Source organism: Rana temporaria, chromosome 1, assembly GCF_905171775.1.
Source record: "Rana temporaria chromosome 1, aRanTem1.1, whole genome shotgun sequence".
Taxonomy (NCBI): Eukaryota; Metazoa; Chordata; class Amphibia; order Anura; family Ranidae; genus Rana; species Rana temporaria.
The window spans coordinates 131,577,726-131,599,548 of record NC_053489.1 but is presented as its reverse complement, the minus strand read 5'-3'; positions in this window follow the sequence as shown (position 1 = coordinate 131,599,548).

Sequence of the window (21,823 nt, the reverse complement as noted above, 5' to 3'; positions counted from 1 at the left end):
AAAAACAGTTTTAGTCTTGCAAACACCAAATCTGAAAAACACCTAAGGTCTTTAAGTGGTTAAGTACTCTCCCCCAGCATGCACAGTGAGGCGATAAACCCCCACTGATTGGCTGCTGAGGAAAAACACCTAACACACCCTGACTCGACTGCTGCCACCCTTGGCCTGGGGTGGTACCAACACCCCAGACAACAATAGTGGTCACTCACAGTACAGCCATGGCTGAAACAGAGGTCCAAATTTGGCAAAACAACATGGCCAGAGGTAACTAAATCTCTGACCACCCTCTAAATTTAGGGCAGCACCCACTATGAAAGTAGCAGGGCGCTACATTAATATTGTTCCCCCCGAACCCCTTTTACAGAATCACAGTTTGTATGTGATTAACTGCCTTATTTTTGTGAAGCTAGCTAGGGCTTTCACAATTCTTGCCCAGGTAGGAATGTTGTAGTCCCAGCCACCCGAGCCTCCTAGGCCACATAAGGGATCATAGTACACACTAGAGATATTTACACCACACTGCACAGTGTGCCTCATTAGGGGGATGGCCTTCTGATGACCTTAAAAAGATAACAGGACCCAGTTTGCAACAGGAATTTTATACATCGCAGCTGGACATCACTGAATTTGTTGTTTAACCTCTTGCCGACCAACTGCCGTCATTATACTGTGGCAGGTTGGCAAGATCCTTCAAACTGTCGTAGCTCTTTCTTTGGTAAACACACACATCCCTGTTCTGTGAGGAGAGGAAAGGCAGATCGTGAGTTCTGACAAGCTAGGAACCATTATCTGTCAATTCCTCCAGTCACTTTCATCCCCCATACAGTTAGAACACACACTAGGGAATACAGTTGATCACCACCTAATGTTAACCTCTTCCCTGCCAGTGACATTTACACAGTAATCAGTGCATTTTTATAGCACTGACCGCTGTATAAATGCCAATGGTCCCAAAATGGTGTCAAAAGTGTCCACCATAATGTCGCAGTCCTGATAAAAATTGCAGATTGCCGCCATTACTAATAAAAAAATTATAATAATAAAAATTCCATAAATCTATTCTCTATTTTGTAGACACCATAAATTGCGCAAACCAATCAATATACGCTTATTATGATTTTTATTACCAAAAATATGTATTGGAATACATATCGGCCTGAACTGAGGAAAAAAAACAGTTTTTTTTAAAAAAAAAAATGAGAATGTTTATCATAGCAAAAAGTACAAAATATTGTGCTTTTTTCAAAATAGTCGCTCTTTTTTTGTCTATAGCGTTAAAAATAAAAACCACAGAGATGATCAAATACCACCAAAAGAAAGCTCTATTTCTGGAAAAAATTGTTTGGGTACAATGTCGCACAACCGCGCAATTGTCAAGTAAAGCGACGCAGTGCCGTATCGCAAACAATGGCCTGATCATTGAGCAGCCAAATATTCCGGAGCTGAAGTGGTTAATCACTTGCCAACCATGCTGTATCCAAATAACGGCTACAGCACAGTCGTCCAGTTCTGGGAGGGCGAAGGAGTGCATCTAGTGTGCTCTGTGATTGCTGTGTCCTTCGGACATAGCTGATCACAGATCAGGGTAAAGGGCAAATCACAGTGGCCCTTCACCACATGATCATCTGTGTCCAATCATAGCTGATCACAATGTAAACACACTTTCCGGTTATCAACATTAAAGTGGAGGTTCACCCTAAAAACGATTTTTTAACAGTGGAGGCAGTAAGGGCATATACTTTTGGCAAGTTTTTTTTTTCTCTGTACTTACCTTTATATTCTGATTTTGTCCAGGGCTTCCGCGTTCTGATGACTCCGGGACTGGGGGTTCATATCCCTGCCTCAGGCTTCCGATGCTTGCGGGACTGGGCGTTCCTATCCTTTCGTTGGATGATTGACGGCTTGTTAACCACTTGCCTACTGTGCACATACACCCCCTTCCTGCCCAGACTAAATTTTAGCTTCACTTCACTGCGTCACTTTAACTGACAATTGCGCGGTCATGCGGCGTGGCTTCCAAACAAAATTGACGTCCTTTTTTTCCCACAAATAGAGCTTTCTTTTGGTGGTATTTGATCGCCTGTGCGGTTTTTCGTTTTTGCACTATAAACAAAAAAAAGCGACAATTTTGAAAAAAAACACAATATTTTTTACTTTTTGTTATAATAAATATCCAATTAAAAAAAAAAAAAAAAATTATCTCAGTTTACGCCGATACGTATTCTTCTACATATTTTTGTTAAAAAAAAAAATCGCATGACTGGTTTGTTATATTGCCTACAAAATAGGGGGACATAATTATGATTTTTTTTTATTTATTTTGTACTAGGAATGGCGACGATCTGCATATTTTTTTCGGGACTGCGACATTATAGCGGACACATCGGACATTTTTTGACACATTTTTGGGACCATTCACATTTATACAGTGAACAGTGCTATAAATATGCATTGATTATTGTATAAATGTGACTGGCAGGGAAGGGGTTAACCACTAGGGGGCGGGGAAGGGGTTAAATGTGTAGCCTGATCAGTGTTCTAACTGTGGGGGGTGACTGGGGCAGGTAACCGATCTGTGTCCCTATGTACAAGAGACACAGATCGGTCTCCTCTCTCCCTGACAGAACGTGGAGCTCTGTGTTTACACACAGTGCTCCACATCCCCACTCAGTTACCGGGTAATCGCGGGTGCCCGGCGGCCATCGCGGCCGCCGGGCACGCGCACAGTGTTTCCAGTAACGCGACGGGAGCGCGCGCCGCCGGCGGCGCGCACGCGCCCCCTAGCAGCTTCTAATGACAGGACATCATATGACGTCCTGTCAGAACAACAGGGGATACTGCCCGCCGTCATTTGACGGCGTGCGGTACTAAGGAGGTTAAACAGGTGACCTGTCGCACAATGCGCGTCACCAGATTTCCGGAAATACCCGAGCTAAGAGTCGGCACTATACGCCGCCTGCGCCCGCCGTGTAGAGCTGACTGCGCAGGCGCCGTATAGTCCCGACTTGCAGCTCGGCTATTTCCCGACATCTGGTGACGCTCGTTGTGCGACAGGTCACCTGTTTCACAAGCCGTCAATCATCCAACAAAAGGATAGGAACGCCCAGTCCTGCAGTCATCGGAACCCAGAAGCCCTGGAGAAAAACAGATTATAAAGGTATGTACAGAGCAAAAAAAAAAAAAAAATACACCAAATTTAAATGCCCTTACTATGCTGGATCTAATGTGTGTGAAATTAAAAAATTTTTTGGGGTGAACCCCCACTTTAATTTCCTCACATTGTTACATTTACACTGATAATCAGCGCACTGTCATCAGTTTGTATTACATCGCTGGTATGTTCTTTTTATTTTTTATTTTTAATAAAGGACTTATCCCAACTTTTTTTTTCACACTTTCTTTGTCAAATGGTAGGGGTACAATGTACCCCGTTACCAATTCACATGGGGGAGGCAGAACCTAGGGGTCCCCTTTGTTAAAGGGGGCTTCCAGATTCCGATAAGCCCCCGCCCGCAGACCTCCACAACCACTGGTCAAGGGTTGTGGGGATGAGGCCCTTGTCCTCATTAACAAGGGGACATCCTCCTCATGTTAAGGGCATGTGGCCTGGTACGGTTCAGGAGGGGGGGCGCTCTCTCCCCCCTCTTTTCCTGCGACCTGCCAGGTTGCATGCTTGGATAAGGATCTGGTATGGATTTTTGGGGGGGAACCCACGCCATTATTTTTAAAACTTTGATGTGGGGTAATGTTAAGCATTATTAAAATCACTGCTCCCGAAAAAACAAGATTTTTTTTAAACTTTTTTTTGCATTGGTACATGTCCCCTTGGGCAGGACCTAGGTCCCCAAACACTTTTTATGACAATACCTTGCATATTAACCTTTAAAATTAGCAATTTAGATTTCTCCCATAGACTTTTAAAGGGTGTTCCGCAGCTTTTCGAATTTGCCGCGAACACCCCAAATTGTTCGCTGTTCGTCGAACGGGCAAACAGCTAATGTTCGAGTCAAACTCATGTTCGACTCGAAAATAAAGCTCATCCCTAGTGCCCACCAGTGCCTTTTCATCAGTGCCCACCGGGGCTGCCTCATCAGTGCCCATCAGAGCATCCTATCAGTGCCCATCAGTGCAACCTATCAGTGCACATGAGTGAAGGAGAAAAAATACATGTTTCCAAAATTTTATGAAAACGTTTTTATTTTTTTCAAAAAGTTTAGTCGTTACTTTGTTTATTTGACAACAAATAAAAATCCCATTGGTGAAAAAAAAAATTCAAGAAAGCTCTTTTTGTGTGAAAATGATAAAAACGTTGTTTGGGTACAGCATTGCATGACTGCACAATTGTCATTCAAAGTGTGACAGCGCTAAAAGCTAAAAATGAACCTAGTCAGGAAGGGGGTAAACATGCCCAGTAGGCAAGTGGTTAAATACCACCAGAAGAAAGCTCTAGTTGTGTGAAAAAATATAAGAAAATGTAATTTGAGTAAAGTGTAGCATGACTGTCCAATTGTCTTTCAAGTGCGACAGCACAGAAAGCGGAAAATTGGATGGGGCAGGAAGGGGGTGAAAGTGCCCAGTAGGCTAGTGGTCAATGTGTAAGTTCATCTTTACAGAAAATCTGTATGGTAAACTTACACTGGACCCTCTCCTCATCCCCCCCAGTCCCGCTAATCTGGAGTCCGACAATCGTTTGTTCTGGCACATCGGATAGCCGCTTTACCAGTCAGGGGATTTGAAATCCCCACATCTTTATCTCCTCTTCGCACGTGGTAACAGGACTGGCTATGCAGGTACTGATTGGTCCGCGCCGACCATGTGACAGCTTCGAGCGATTAGAATGCGCCTAAACATACCTCCTAACAAGATATGTTTTGTAGATTAAGCCGAGGGAATTTCTAAGCCCTGGACCCGTGAGGCAGCGACCCGGTGTGTAAGTGGTGATCACCGCGCTCCAGGTCAGCAGGACCGGGGGGGATGAGAAGGGGGTACTGTGTAAGTTCACCTTACAGATTTTTCTGTAAAGGTGAAGTTACCCTATATGAAAATATACCATGTATGCCATTTCAGCTGAAAGAAGCAGACGAGGTGAGAGGAGGTTAAAATCAAAATTACCTCCAAGTGGTTGAAGTTCCTCTTTAACGTGTTTTAACCACTTCAGCCCAGGAAGAATTGACCCCGTTCTTGAGGGGCTAATTTTTGTGATATGGCAATGCGTCACTTTAACTGACAATTGCGCGGTTGTGCAACTCTGTACCCAAGCGAAATTAATGTCCCTTTTTCCCACAAATAGAGCTTTCTTTTGGTGGTATTTGATCACCTCTGCAGTTTTCATTTTTGGCGCTATATACCAAAAAAGAGTGACAATATTTGCTATAATAAATATTTCCCAAATAAAATAAAAAAATGTCTTCATCAGTTTTGGTCAATATATATTCTTCTACATATTTTTGGTAATAAAAATCGTAATAAGCGTATATTGATTGGTTTGCGCAAAAGTTAAAGCGTCTACAAACTATAGAAAAGATTTATGCCATTTGTATGGCATTTTTATTATTATTATTTTTTACCTAGTAATGTCAGTGATTTTTTATCAGGACTGTGACATTGCGACGAACAGATCGGACACTTTTGACACATTTTTGGGACCATTGACATTTATACAGCGATCAGTGCTATAAAAATGCTCTGATTACTGTGTAAATGTCACTGTCACTGAAGGGGTTGACACTAGGGGGCGGTCAAGGGGTTAATTGTGTTCCCTCAGTGTGTTGAACTGACTAGAGTAGAAGACAGATTGTTGTTCCTAGCTAGTGGAACACATGATCTGTCTCTCCTCTCCTCACAGACAGGGATTTGTGTGTTTACACACACGTCCCTGTTCTGGCTCCCGTGCCCACTGAAACGCATGGCTAACGGTCACAATGATCGCCGACCACACGTATTGGTTCCCCCGAAAAGCAATCACTGCTTAAGGGGCCGACATACAGCTATGACGGCTCACGGGAATGTGCCAACCTGCTGCCGTATAATGATGGCGGCTGGTCGGTAAGCTTTAAATGATGCATTTACCTAGAGATGTATAAATATAGTGATTTAAAACAGAAATGGGAACTGATTTATATATAGGATTAACTGTTTTTTTGCAATTAATAAACGTAATAGGAAATCTTGCTCAAGTGACCAGAGGAACATAACTTATGACTATAGCCCTTCACTAGGATCATGCACTAATCTCAGTGTATAAGGGAATGTCCTTTACAACAAATAATTGCATGAGTAAAGTCTGCCAGAAATACTTTAATACATTGCTAGTGGATGCTAGTGTTCATACCATACATTAAATCATGTTTAACATCTGCAGAATGCCTCTGTATTTTCACATACATTTGCTAGTTAGTGGGAATGCTTTAATAAGCATTCCCAGTATTGATATTCGTTTTTTATTATTCTTAATTTTAATTTTATTATTCCGTACGTTTTTTGGCTCTGCGTAACTTCTGCATACTTTCAGCTATTGAGACCATTCAACTATTAAAATGTTCGTCTCGTTCAGCTAACGATGGGACTTCTTCAAGTTTTTTTGTACTTGTAGCGCTCACCCCCGAAGGAGCCGCTGAATTATCGGGTCTTCTGTCTTACCTCTGTGACACACCACAAACAATGAATCCACAGCACACCAGCACACCTTGTGAAGCTTTATAACAGATTTAATAACTGTGGGATAGAGCAAAAGCCCTTAACGTCTCCCCACTCTAATATAATACAACTAATAACAGGATGAGATAATACGTTTAGATTGAATGCAATGAACAGTAATATATATATATATATATATACTTAGCGGTATCTACCCCACCCTAAACTACTGGCCAGTAGTACTGTCCTAGGCTAGCCAACGTTGGGGCCCTGGTGTAGGAAGTACACTTGTTGCAATGGCCAAAGGCCGCTCACCACTTCCAATGTCTCTTTGCGAAAGGAGGATGATTGTCTGCGGAAGTGAATGTCCCTCTCTCCTCAGACCGACGTCTGTGAAATGGATGCAGTCTTTTAAAGCCTCCGGCAGGACATCTCACTCAGTTGGGCAGGCTGGATTACTCCGGTGGCTGGATCGGCCCTGCGACCAGGCCTCAGTTCGATTGCTCAAAACACAGTCTCTCTCTGTTTCAGTAGACGAACATCAGTCTCTCCAAGAACTATTGCATAGAGCCTGTGTCTCAGTGGCAAACACACAGCTCTGACACAGGCCGTCTTAAATCACCCTGTGATGCAGATCTGTCTTGCCTGGGTCCTTGTTCCAGACTCCCTCTCCTCACTACTTCCTCCTGACTCCCCTCTCTCCCGGAACTTCCTGTCTCAAAGCCTCCTGGGAAATGCAGTTATCCAGCCCCTTGCTGTAGAAATGTATCTCTATGTCTGTTCTGTACTGCAGCCTCCAAATCTGTGCTTTCTGGCTCCACCTGCTGCAATATATATATATATATATATATATCTACATCCTCTTAAATGGCTGAAAATCACAACAGGGCTACATTCTCCCCCTACTTAAAGTCTTTGGGGTCCCCCCCAAAGGGTAAACTGTATTTGTAAGTTCTACAGACAATATATACAGTATGAAAGGCACATATAAAGTTTATACTAGACCATCTGAATACCTTTACTGCGCATAGATAGATGCAGTCTATGACAACGTCTAGCAAGTGGAGGGGGCAGAGGAACACTCCACCAAGGTGTGCTGATGGTCGGGATTGGACACAAGTCCTTTGATACCTCTGTGGTTAGGGTGGACACTTTGGGTGATCTGCGTACAGTAGTGATAGCTTCCTCTGTGCTGTTCCCTGGTGAGTCATAAGTGAGTCTCTGAGGAGGTCGCACCAGTCGTTTGGACCTTGATTCTAAAAACCCGGATGGGCCTTCATCTGCTAAGTCCTCTTCTACTTGCTGTGTTAACTGAGGGAATTCAGTTTCCTTTTCAACTGGCTGAACAGGGGCATCTTCTAACACTGAGGTTTCCGGCAAGAGACTTTCCACTTGAGAGGGTACAGAATTATCCTCGTTTGCTTGAGGCACAAATTCAGGGGCATCTGGTCTCAAATTGCTCAAATCCGGCTCAGGAGTCATAATAGTTGGATGAACATCCATAGGTTCAGATGGCCACATCCAACTCGGACACACATCTTCCTCATCGCTGTCATCCTCACTTTCTCTTGTAGAAGGTGGCTGTTGGGACCGAGTAACAGGTGCTTGACGGGAAGTGGATGGAATGGGTGAAGGAGACTCATCTCTATCTGGTACCCGCACAGCTTCACTCAGAGATAGGAGATGATTCCGATGCCAATTCTTCAGTGGCCCGGTCTTTCCCTCTGGTCGAATCTGGTACACTGGCAGGCCAGGCAATTGTTTACAGACGATGTAGATCTGAGAACTCCATCTATCAGCTAGTTTGTGCCTGGCCGAAGCACCCACATTTCTTAATAGAACTCGATCACCTGGCTGTAAATCCTGTACCCGAACCCTCAAGTCATAGTTCCGTTTGTTTCTTTGTTCTCTACTCCCGTTTGTTTCTTTGTTCTCTACTCCCGGATGTCAAACGGGCCTTCTCAAATGCAGAAGCCAGGTTTCTCCTCAGTCTATCCACATAACCCTGGTGAGAGGCAATAGACGTCTGGTCAAGGGAGAGGCCAAAAGCTAAATCTACTGGTAATCGGGCTTCTCTTCCAAACATGAGGCGGTACGGTGAGTATCCTGTAACATCACTTTCTGTGCTATTGTAAGCATGCACAATGGTAGAGATATGCCGACTCCAGTGCTGTTTCTCCCTGATCGACAGTGTTCCCAACATATTGAGTAGAGTCCGATTGAATCTCTCCGGTTGTGCATCACCCTGGGGGTGATAGGGGGAGGTTCTTGACTTCTGAATCCCCAATAGATCCAAGAGCTGCCTGATGAGTCGACTTTCAAAGTCTCTGCCTTGATCAGAATGGATCCTCTGAGGTAGACCATAATGAACAAAGAACTTTTCTACTAGGACTTTGGCTACAGTAGGAGCACGTTGATCTTTGGTTGGAAAAGCTTGAGCATAACGGGTAAAGTGGTCTGTCACCACTAGGATATTTCCCTGTCCACTAGTGTCAGGCTCTAAGCACAGGAAGTCAATACACACCAGGTCCATAGGCCCTTGACTCTGCAGATGGCTCATTGGAGCAGTCCTAGAAGGTAAAGTTTTCCTCTGGATACATCTTAGACAGGAATGGCAGTAGCTTTCAACTTCGGATCTCATGCAGGGCCAATAGAATCTGTCTCGGACCAGTTTAAAAGTTCTCTCTGCTCCTAAGTGACCATGGTCATCATGCAAAGCTTTCAGCACATTTTCTCTATGCTTCTCTGGGAGGAACAACTGCTGCTTTTCTTCTAAGTCATCCGAGGGGCCCCTTCGGTAGACCACCCCATCTAGCAGTTTCAACCGTTCCCACTCTTTGTGGACCAGACGAGCCTCTTTTGGTGAATCAGTTAGTAGGAGCCCTCTTTGACCCGCTTTCATTGCTCTCAGAGTTAACCCGATCAAAGGATCTTCAGCCTGATCTACTCTCAGGTCCTTCTTCGTGAAAGTAGGCAGGCCCTCACCCCTCAGCTGTGTAGGGTTACAATACATTTTAGGGACACCGGCAGCCATGACTCCTATGGCCTCTGCTCCAATCATTCCTTTGGTTCGGCACTCTACCCCTTGGCATAGGGCTTGAACTCCATCTGGAGTCAAATGAGTCCACTCTGTTTCTGGGACCCCTGTGCTATAGGGTCTCCTGGATAAGGCATCCGCGTCTTGGTTATTGACCCCAGGGCGATATTTGAGGCTGAAGCGGAATCCTGACAGGGCAGCCAACCACCGGTGCCCAGTGGCATCCAGTTTGGCCGTAGTGAGAATGTAAGTGAGTGGGTTGTTGTCAGTTCTGACCACGAAATTGGCCCCGTACAGGTAGTCTTTTAGTTTGTCCACCACTGTCCACTTCAAGGCCAGGAACTCCAACTTGTGAGTGGGGTAATTCTTCTCAGAAGGGGTGAGACCCCGACTCACATATGCCACCGGTCTCAGGAGGCCATCATATTCCTGGTATAGTACTCCTCCTAGCCCTTCTCTGCTAGCATCCACATGTAGTTCATAAGGCTTGGCAGGATCAGCGTAGGCAAGGACAGGAGCCTGTGTTAGACTTCCTTTCAATTGGAGGAAAGCTTTTTCACATTGGTCGGTCCATTCCTCCTGGATTGATTCACGAGGCTTCCTAGTTCCGTGTGCTGATGAACCTGGCTCAAAGGACGTTGATTCATCTTCTGCTCCTTCCATTCTTAGAAGCGTGTTCAGAGGCTGAGCTATCTTGGCAAACCCCTCTACGAACCTCCTATAGTATGAGCAGAATCCTAGGAAGGACCGGAGTTCAGTAATATTACGAGGTCTCGGCCATGAAGCCACAGCTTCCAACTTCTTAGGATCAGTTGATATGCCTTCTGCTGAAACAACATGTCCCAGGTACGTGACTGAAGGCAGACAGAACTGACACTTCTCTAAGGAAAGTTTCAATCCTTCTTCATGCAGCCGCTTCAAGACCTTTTCCAACCGCTGCTCATGTTCTTCCAGTGTTCTTCCGAAGACTATTAGGTCATCTAGATACACTAGTACCTTGATCAGGTGCATGTCTCCCACCGTCTTTTCCATTAGTCGTTGGAAAGTTGCTGGGGCTCCTGTGAGGCCTTGGGGCATTCTATTAAACTCAAAGAATCCCAGTGGACAGATGAAAGCAGTCTTCTCTTTATCTTCAGGATGCATGGGTATCTGGTGATATCCACTTCGCAGGTCAAGTACACTAAACCACTTTGCTCCTGACAGACACTGTAAGGCATCTTCTATTCGAGGAGTAGTGTATTGGTCGGGAATGGTTCTTTGGTTGAGTGTGCGGTAGTCTATGCACAAACGGATGGAACCGTTTTTCTTGCGAACTACCACGATGGGTGAGGCATAAGGACTCCTGGATTCTTGGATTATCCTGGTCCTTTTCAATTCAGCCAGCTGTTCCCTTAGGTCATCTAGATCTCCCAATGGGACTCGCCGTGACCTTTCTCGAAAGGGCTTGTCATCTTGGAGGCGAACGCGGTGCTGAGTGCTCCTAGCACACCCCACATCAAACTCATCCTTGGAGAATAAATCTTGCCACTTGATGAGCTGAGACTGAATTCGCTTCTTCCACTCAGGCGAGATAGGGGCATCTTTAGGATAGAATCGTTCAGCTGGGATCTCTCTGTCTACTCCCTCTATCAATTCAGTGGGTGAGAGGGGTGTGGCAGTGGCCACTTGTCCAATCGGCATCCGTGCCTTCAAGGTCACTGGGGAATCTGACACATTGCATACACTTACAGAGACTCTCCCACGGGCCCGCTGTAGAGCTCTGATGGATATTATCTCAGGCACCAATTCCACTCCAGATCTCTTCATATTTCTGGGATCAGTTTCCAGGACCACATAGGGGCCTGGTTGTGACCAATTCAACTTGACTGAGGCCCGGAAACTAGTCATTTCTCCTGGCTGTAAGACCTTCTCTGCTCTTTCTAATCTCCAAAGCCGTCCCACTTCTGCAGGGGCCCTCTGTTCTTGAATAATCCGCTGGTAGATTGGCCGCAACATTGGGTGCATCTCCTCTGAAGTAGAACTCTCTTCCGTCACTAATGGAGTTATAAGGCGTCTCACCAAGTCAGTATTTGTTCCCACAATCATAGAACTTCGATTAGCTCCTGGTGGGCGGGGACATACAATGGCTAAGGCGTCACAGACCCCTGGTTGTCCAACAGTTGCCGAACTGAACTCCAGCTTCACTTGTAGACACCCATCATATGGAAGCTTCTGAGTCCCAATACCCCAGATTTCGAGATCCTCTAACTCCATCAGGGGTAGATGCTTCAAATGCTTCTGGTAGAAGTCCCGGTAAATCAGTGTTACTTGAGCACCTGAATCGAGGAGAGCCTTTGTGTAAACCCCTTCTACTTGAACTGGGATAATGGGTGAAGGGCCTATCAACTGGTCAGGGAACTTCTTCGGAGTAGTAGAAGGCATAGACCCAGTCGGCTGCACTCTAGCCCTCTTCCTCGCTTGTGGTGGTTGTTTTCTTCCCCCTTCCGGGTGTTTAGGTTGTGGGTGTGCCTTGCCTCCCTTTGACACAGGACCAGACGCCAGGGGAGGGGATCTTTTTGTCGTAGCAGGTGAGGCTCTGGGTAAAGACTTGGGCCTCTTATTGGTATCCTGGGAATCAGAGCAGTCTTCAGTAGTTGGGCACCCAGTTTGCTCCCTCACTGGGGCCCTCTGTAGTTTCCCGCCGGTCGATAACTTCCTCTTGAATTCGATGGACTCGGACAGGTATTTCGGTAATGACCCACTCCTCCGCAATTATAGCAGATGTTTGACGGTTTCTTGATAGGCACCACCTGAGTAGTAGATTCAGGAACTGGTTCTGAAGTGACTTTTTCAAGGGGCGACTTGACACCTGCAGACAATAGGGTTAGCATTTGCGTCAGCTGGGAAACTTGAGCCTTTAATTTCTCCACTTCTGAATTCCCATTCGACACATTGAGCGTTCGAACCTCAGCAGGAAATGAAAATCCTGAGCCCTTCTTTTTCTCCTCTAGGATAGCCTCTTCCTCCCTTACCATCTTAATGAGATCAGAGTATCGCAAAGAGGTACCCCCTTGTAAGGTCTTCAACTGGATCCAGATAGGATCGGAACTCAGAGCGCCTCTCAGGATCTGTTTCATTCTAACTTGATCCATATCCCTGGCTTCTATTCCTTTCTTTAGTACAATCTGGTATAGCATTTTGTTTAGTCGTCGAATATACTCGGAAAGCTGCTCATTTTCCCGTTGAAACATGTGTTCAAATAGGAAGATTAGATCTGTAGCTTTCTCTGTGCGCCCAAACTCATCTTGTAGCATGCGAAGATAGTCATATGCTGTACAAGACTCCTGACTGAATTTCAAATTTCGGATGGCTTCTGCTGCGACGCCTTTCAGACTTTCAGTAATGCGTTGTTTCTTTTGAGCCTCTGGAACATCCCATTCTTCCAGTGCTTGCATAGCCTGTTCCATCCAGGTTTCATACTCTTCTTCTCCCGGAGGTACAGGCTGCACTCCAGAAAAAATTCTCAACTTCCTGTAGCCATAGTTCACAGATGGCGAGGACATTTTTCTAACGCTCTCTACCAGTTTTCCTATGTCCATGAAGAAGGAAGCTGGGGGGTAGTTAGTGGTTGGTACAGAAGTGGTAGTTACTTCCACTGTGTCTGACATGGTCTGGCTTGGTCCCTCCAGACAACTTGCTGAGGTGAGTAGAGGGAATAACCGTGCTTTAACTTCTCCGGCTAGCTGGATGCTATCACCCTGGAAGCAGGTTGGGACTCCTTTCTTCCATTCTAGTAGGGCATAGGTATGGGAGACTTTTTGATCTATTTTCGTGTCTATTACAAACACTTTCTGGTCAGGTGCTAGTGTAGTTACTGCTTGACGGATCTGTTCCTCTGTCCATTTGTCAGCAGGAATGTCCATTACTATACTCAGCCCTAATTGGCCATTTTGTTCTTTGCACCACTCTGCTGCGGTGTTTGGATCCATTGCTGGCTCGTTTGTGCGGTTATCACTTTGCGAGAGGTATCAGAAGAAATCCCGGACGAGCACCCCACGTGTAGCGCTCACCCCCGAAGGAGCCGCTGAATTATCGGGTCTTCTGTCTCACCTCTGTGACACACCACAAACAATGAATCCACAGCACACCAGCACACCTTGTGAAGCTTTATAACAGATTTAATAACTGTGGGATAGAGCAAAAGCCCTTAACGTCTCCCCACTCTAATATAATACAACTAATAACAGGATGAGATAATACGTTTAGATTGAATGCAATGAACAGTAATATATATATATATATACTTAGCGGTATCTACCCCACCCTAAACTACTGGCCAGTAGTACTGTCCTAGGCTAGCCAACGTTGGGGCCCTGGTGTAGGAAGTACACTTGTTGCAATGGCCAAAGGCCGCTCACCACTTCCAATGTCTCTTTGCGAAAGGAGGATGATTGTCTGCGGAAGCGAATGTCCCTCTCTCCTCAGACCGACGTCTGTGAAATGGATGCAGTCTTTTAAAGCCTCCGGCAGGACATCTCACTCAGTTGGGCAGGCTGGATTACTCCGGTGGCTGGATCGGCCCTGCGACCAGGCCTCAGTTCGATTGCTCAAAACACAGTCTCTCTCTGTTTCAGTAGACGAACATCAGTCTCTCCAAGAACTATTGCATAGAGCCTGTGTCTCAGTGGCAAACACACAGCTCTGACACAGGCCGTCTTAAATCACCCTGTGATGCAGATCTGTCTTGCCTGGGTCCTTGTTCCAGACTCCCTCTCCTCACTACTTCCTCCTGACTCCCCTCTCTCCCGGAACTTCCTGTCTCAAAGCCTCCTGGGAAATGCAGTTATCCAGCCCCTTGCTGTAGAAATGTATCTCTATGTCTGTTCTGTACTGCAGCCTCCAAATCTGTGCTCTCTGGCTCCACCTGCTGCAATATATATATATATCTACATCCTCTTAAATGGCTGAAAATCACAACAGGGCTACATACTATTTATACTTTTTAAAATATTAAGCTTTTAGACACTTTTTTTTAACATTGAAGTCAATGAGAACATCCTTTTTCCTGCTTCAAAACACACGTTCTGCCAAAAGTTTCAGCTCCTTCATACTTTCACTTACAGACACCAAACAAACTTTAAAGCGGTCACAAAATATTCAGCTATCCAAACATGACTTTTTAGATTGATATCTTTTACGGTTTTTGTGAAAACGCAATTTACGTTTAGTGATCTTTTCAGAAAATGTAATCGGTTATAATGAATTCCTATAGAGGGGATTTAGAGTGTGTCATGTGACCTTTACAGTGCAGATCATTGAAAAAAAAATTATCTTTAAAAAAAGGGGAAACAAATTGCTCTCACGCCCACAAGATCTACTTGTCATACACAATTTATATATCAAAACATAGGTATTGTTGTCTGGTTTCAGGCAATGTGATCAGTTTTGCGATAGGCATTTGACTTTTAGTTCCAGGAGCTTCTAAAGGACAAGTGCCTCAAACTCCCTCCCATTGACCGTCATGTTAAAAAGTCAAAAAAATGTTCCTGCAAAACACACAAAGACGCTCTTTTCTAAATCGCTGACATGGCCACATTTTTAAGTTTATCAACATAAATTTCATATCGATGCGTTCACAAACGCCTTGTGTTTCAAACGGTGTAGTCGCTGTATCGATCGCATGTACGGTTGTGGATTTATTAAGTTTTGTTTGAAGGCGTATTTCATGTATTTGGTCTGTGAATAAAAGGCGTTTGTAATGGAATTTCTTTCCATAAATAGCTTTCCTTACCTCAGTGCAATATTCCTCCTCACTGACCTGGGGGAGGAGGGGAAACCTCTTGAGGGGGGAGGGGCGACCAGGAAGTCAGGATACTCTCTACTTTGCAGATAGAGAAAGGAGCTGTGTGTCCTAAAGATAGTGTAGTGGTTATGGTGAATGGCTTTGGCGCGGGCTCAGCAATTCAGCATTCCCACGCATCGCATGTTCCTCAGGAAATGCATTGTCTAGTTCCTTCTGTTAGCCTCATAGGTCATATTAAATAAAAATGAATCATAAAAACATTTGTGCAACTAAAGAGCAACCAAACTGTTTTCATATAAAGAAATCTTAGAAAATGAATGGCTAGCAAGTATCATGAACTTTAGAATCCCATACATTACATGTGTCAAACACAAGGCCCGCAGGCAGAATCCGGCCCGCCAAGCCATTTTATGGGGCACTTACACCTCTCCTGCAGCTGCGGAACACCCCTTGTCTCTGCGCTCACCATGGCCAAGTCCTCCTCTGGTCCTTCTCCAGACCCTGCACTTTTTGCTTCCCAGCACTGCCCCCTGCTTCTTCCCAACCGCAGCACAAAGTAAGGAGGGTTCACTGTGATGTAAGGGATGGTGGTGGACTCTTGACTTGTGATGATGGGGGGGGGCTCTTCACATCTGATGTGAGGGGGCGGGGGGGTGCTCTCGAGAGCATCCACAATGCTGATGTGGCCCGCAATGAAATTGAGTTTGACACCCCTGCCATACATAATAGCATGACTCCTATGTTAGCTGAAAAGGGTCATGGTAGGTGAGTATACACAATACAAAGAGCCTTCTCTACTCTCAAGGCAAAGTAAGGTCCATTTTTGGGGGCCATTCTTTCATTTACAAGTACACTTCCTTATTATTGTTGAACTAGATCTTCCTTAAAGTGTATGTAAAGCCAGCACTTTTTATAGTTTTATAAAAAGTAGGGAATGATTAAAAACCCCTCTCATGTTAATTTTTTGCTGCCTGTGTCCAGCTGAAGAGATTTTCCTTTGCTTATTGAAAACACAATACGAAATGAGAGAAAATATCTCCAAAATAAAATGAAATTTCAGTAATGTCACATGTATGAGGTGGGTACTGCTTGGACCTTAGAAAAAGGGGTATACCCTGAAAGCTTGTCCTAAACTTTGAAAGTAAATTAAAAAAGTGTCATGGATGGCACTCAATTGTATTTGTTATCATGTCACAGGAATAGGTATTGCCTCACCTATTGCTCTGATGAGACCAAATCTTAGATGTCACCTAAGGCCTCGTACACATGGGCCAGAATCTCGTCAGAAAAAAACGCTGTTTTTCCTGACGAGATTCTTGGCAACAATCTCTTGCTGCTCGAGTGTACACACAGTCCTTTCAAAAGAACCGTGGTTCTCTTGAAAGGCAAGAACGCTGTGACATCATCGGGTATGACGAGCATGCACTCGTCACATTCAATGCCGTCGCCGCCATCTTGCTTCACCCTACCTATGCCATGGAAGCTACCGCAAATGTGTCAAAATCATTTCAAGCATGCAAGGGTTTCCACGGCGACAGGTAAGTATACACACTCTCGGGTTTCTCGTCGGGAAACTGGCCGACAAGAATCTCGATGAGAAAATAGAGAGCAGGATCTATATTTTTCCAGATTTCCAGACGAGAAACCTGAACGCCTCGTACACACGCTCGGTTTACTCGGCAAGCAGTTTTCTTGCTGGTTCTTGCCGAGAAAACCGAGCGTGTGTAGGCTTTACTGTACTTTTTACTGTACTTTATGTTGCAGTTACCAGGTCACCAGGACAAATTAAGGGGCAAAACTTCATAGTGGGGACACAGACAGCAATAAAAAACTTCACAAACTGTCAAATCTTTTACATACCCTCAAATATTTTTGAAGAGAGGGGCAATGACGTGAGTAGAACTAGTTTAATGACTTGAAAGCTGTTTGTAATTTAAGCAAAATTACTGAAAGAACTTCTGTATGTTAAAAAAGCATTGGGTGATTCAAAATATAAAATTAATGCACAACACACTAAGGACTTTTTTTTCATTACAAATTGGAGAGTTATTTTCAGCTCAATTTACCTGTATATACACACCCTGTATTAGAAACATTGTAGATATTATATATAGAAGATAACTTGAAAATTATTGGTTTTATTTTTCGAGTAATCTTTCTGAATGGCAAATTGAGTGTTTAACCAGTATTTAACCCAAAATGGTCTCCTATAAAAATATGTAAAAAAAAATTAAATATTGCTGCGCTACTAAAAATGGGCCAAAATTATTTTCTCTTCATAAAGTACAGTATAGAAAATGTATTCTCATTATGCACAGACTCACTTATCTTGTGACAACGAGAGAGACCAAGGTTACTAGGTCAAGGCTAGTAAAGCATGCATTACTTATGTTTGGAAGGCCAGAATTATAAGTGGTCTTTGACTTTGCGTTTCTTAGAGCTGGAAAAAAGGGACACCTAAAACCATTGATTAAAGGAAGTGGAAAAATAACAGCAGAATCAACTCAATTCAGGAAAAAAAAGGTTCACTAATGCTAGTGACAGACTGCATCATATATGCCATTTTTGCTTTTGCCTTTAGGAACACTTTAAATAACTTGACAATGATAAGCATTTTGAAATTATAATATAACTATTTTGATACATTTTGATACATATCAATCATATCTTGTGAAACACAAATATCAACTAATTTTGCTAAAGCCAAATGGAAACTTAATTATTTTGGTGTTGTATATGTTCAGTGTTCAATAGATGTTGATAGATATTTAGTCTAGACAGTAAAATCCAATTACTGTTGTACTACATTTTAATGAGTTTCTCCGTTATTCTGTATAAATACTAAACAGGCAGTCATTATTTTAGGTTAGATAAATAGTTTGTTAATTTACAACAATATTCAAATGCCTATCAGTGAGAATTATTTTATTGTTTCTATTGGTTTTCATTTTTTAACATGAAAATCTGGAAGTTCATATATAGGGATAAGGTTCAGGTTCCCTGCTACCATGATGTCAAAATTCATGGTTCTGGCAAATTAATGCAGAAATCCATTAAACAAATTTAAGACCAAGTAGGAATAAAACAAAGGAATTGAATTGAAGTAACAAGAGGAAGAAGAAAAGGGTGCTGAAACATGGGGTTAAAACTAGGAGGAAGGACTTGTATTGTCTGAGTGTTCTGAACCCCTGAAGAGAAGGTAAACACTGACCAGCAGTACCAGGTGAGCTGGAGTTTTGAGTCCATGTACATGAGGGAGCTAGTCAGGTCTTCAAATCACTCACCCTATCCAGCTAATGATTCATTGTAAGGTAGAAGGGTTGTTGCCATGGTTAGGGATCAGGATCAGAAACCAGTAGCTATGGCAGTAGAGAGGTTCACACAGATATAGAAGGGAGGCATCAAGAAAAAAGCATAGTCAGTAAACAAGCTAAAGGTTGGTAACAAGTGTTTGCAGGTTGAGATCAAATGATACTGTAGTTGAGGGACAAGTTAAAGGTCGGTAACAAATTGTTGCAGGTTGGGATCAAGTGGAAGCCAAAGGTCAGCAACAAATGGTAGCAGTGATAAGGACAGGTGCAGGTTTGTAATGATCAAGATATTGGCTGGAGAAGCACACTAATCTGACAAACCAGAAGTGCAGAGACATAACTTAAAAGGGGTTGTAAAGGTTTTTTCTTTTCTAAATAGGTTCCTTTTAAGCTAGTGCATTGTTGGTTCACTTAAATTTTCCTTCAATTTGCCTCCTAAATGTTTTTTTCTTTGTCTGAACGCTGACTAACCCCCAGCTAGAACACTCGGATGATGGGGGCAAGCTTACTGAGGAGAAACAGGAAGTGAGAAATTCAGACAAAGAAAACAAAACATTTAGAAGGCAAATCAAAGGAAAAGGTAAATTAAACAACAATGCACTAGCTTAATGTAACCTATTTAGAAAGTAAACAAAATAACCTTTACAACCCCTTTAAAGTGGTTGTAAACCCTTTACAACCACTTTAACCTACAAGTAAGCCTAGATTAAGGCTTACCTGTAGGTGCTTTTAATATCTCCTAAACCTCCATGGTTTAGGAGATATTTGCAAAAATCACGGACGCCGATGTCTACGACGCATGCATAGACAACAGTGCAGGTGCACTTTAGCAACGGCGATCATGCCGTTCCTAAATGAGGCCGTGCTGTGACTGGCGGCTCCCGCGAGCATGCGCATGAGTGACGTCATTGCGGCTCCTGCTAATCACAGCGCAGGAGCCGCAATACCTGGAAGTAACACCGGGAGAGAGGTCAGCCACCCAAGAGGTGAACGAGGACAGCTGCAGGGGCTTCGATCTGAGGTGAATATTACGTAATGAGCTAGTATGCTATGCATACTAGCTCATTATGCCTTTGTCTTGCAGGTGGTGTTTTTTTTTTTTAAAGTTGATTTATTTCCTCTTTAAATCATAAAGCTCATGGAAGAAGCAAAGAGTTCAAGGTAAGATTATCCAAGGGATCAAAGGGGAACCTGTCTAGTATCTCCGGTGGTGTAATGAGGAGAGCAACAGCCAGACACCACAGAAGTCCCAGGTTTGAACCAGAACCCTGGCAGTTGTTTCAAAAGAGCCGAAATGCAGACATACAGCAAAAACCATTATAAATACATGTTCATAAATGGACAGGATTTAACATATTGAAAAGATGTTAGTGTGGGACGCCGATAATTACGTGGACTGTTTGGTTACACTTCCGGTTCTCTGCTGATTTTGACTCTTTTATAGCAGATACAGCTCTTACTGATTCCCTGTGGCCCTCTCATGAGTAGCGTGATATCCCTTCTCCCCACGTTCCCCTTTTTTTTTTCATTCCCATCCTCCCCTCCCCTACCCCCCTTTTTTTCTCTCCTTATTTCTCCTCATCCCGTACCTTTTATAAGATTATAGTAATCTTACCGGTAGATTCACCGCACTTTCAGGCCATATGTGTTGAGCCTTGTTTTTGTTTTTGTTTTCTACACCACTGTTTATAGTGGTCTACTGGTTACTTGATTTACTATTACTTGGTTTATTTCACTTATTTCTACATTCATTAAGGATATCTACCGGACTATGCATGCGTGATACATGTTCTTTTAGGCCTCGTACACACGATAGGTTAACCAGAGGACAACGGTCTGAAGGACCGTTGTCTTAGGTTAACCGATGAAGCTGACTGATGGTCCGTCACGCCTACACACCATAGGTTAAATAACCGATCGTGTTAGAACGCGGTGAGGTAAAACACAACGACGTGCTGAAAAAAACAAAGTTCAATGCTTCCAAGCATGCGTCGACTTGATTCTCAACATGCATGGATTTTTAACCAATGCTTTTGCATACTAACGATCGGTTTAGACCTATCGGTTAGGCGTCCATCGGTTACATTTTAAAGCAAGTTCCTATTTTTTTAACCAAAGGTTAAATAACCTATGGGGCCCACACACGATCGATTTTGACCGATGAAAATGGTCCTTCAGACCATAAGAGGCCTTAGTGTCCTTCCGATCCTAATGAAGACTTGTACACTCAATGGACATATGTTATTCCTGGCCTATGTTTAGTCGATATGTTTTACAAATGATTGAAACTCAATAAAACAGATTCAACATAAATACATGTTTATAAGATTTTAATTGAATGGAGTTATGGTGAAGCAGATAAAAGGATGAGTCTTTGGGAATTGGAAAGTCCATACATTTCTGTGTGGTACTATGTAACTGATCCCAAAAATTAGTGAGTTTGGGACAGGGCCAAAAAATATTCAGGTCTCCTGCAGAGGCACCGCAGGAAAAACAATGATCATGAGAGTAGTTAAATATAGAATGAAATGTTTAAGGTTAATTTTTTTAAATGTCACTTATGGATAAAGGATAGTGTAGTGTTTGATTGCTTGTCTGGAGATAATTGCAATACATAGGTCCTGTTCCCATTTATTAACACAGGGGAGAAGAATCTCCCTGTAAGCTGGAAGAAGGAGTTTATAACAGAATGAAAGAATGTGTTTAAATGGGCCAGATTGGATGCATTCCTGTTTTAAAAGTGAAACAGTATGTCAGTTGTGACCATGGCCATTGTTCTAAGTGGGTCATGTGTGGGACAAGAAATAGATTAAGAGAAAAGTAGGTCTCTGTATCAGCCCGGTTTCCTTACTGTACACATACTGGATCCTGAATACCTGGAGGGAAAGATGGATTTCCCAACATTAGAGTCAGTGGGAATGTGGCAACAATTCTTGTCCACTAAAAGCAGTCTGTACTATGGAACATTTAGGCTATATCATTGGGTGTTGTTTTATGTTGGCAACATGTGTGTTCTGCAATATAGGAGTACTTGAAAGTATTCTAAGAAGAAGGTAT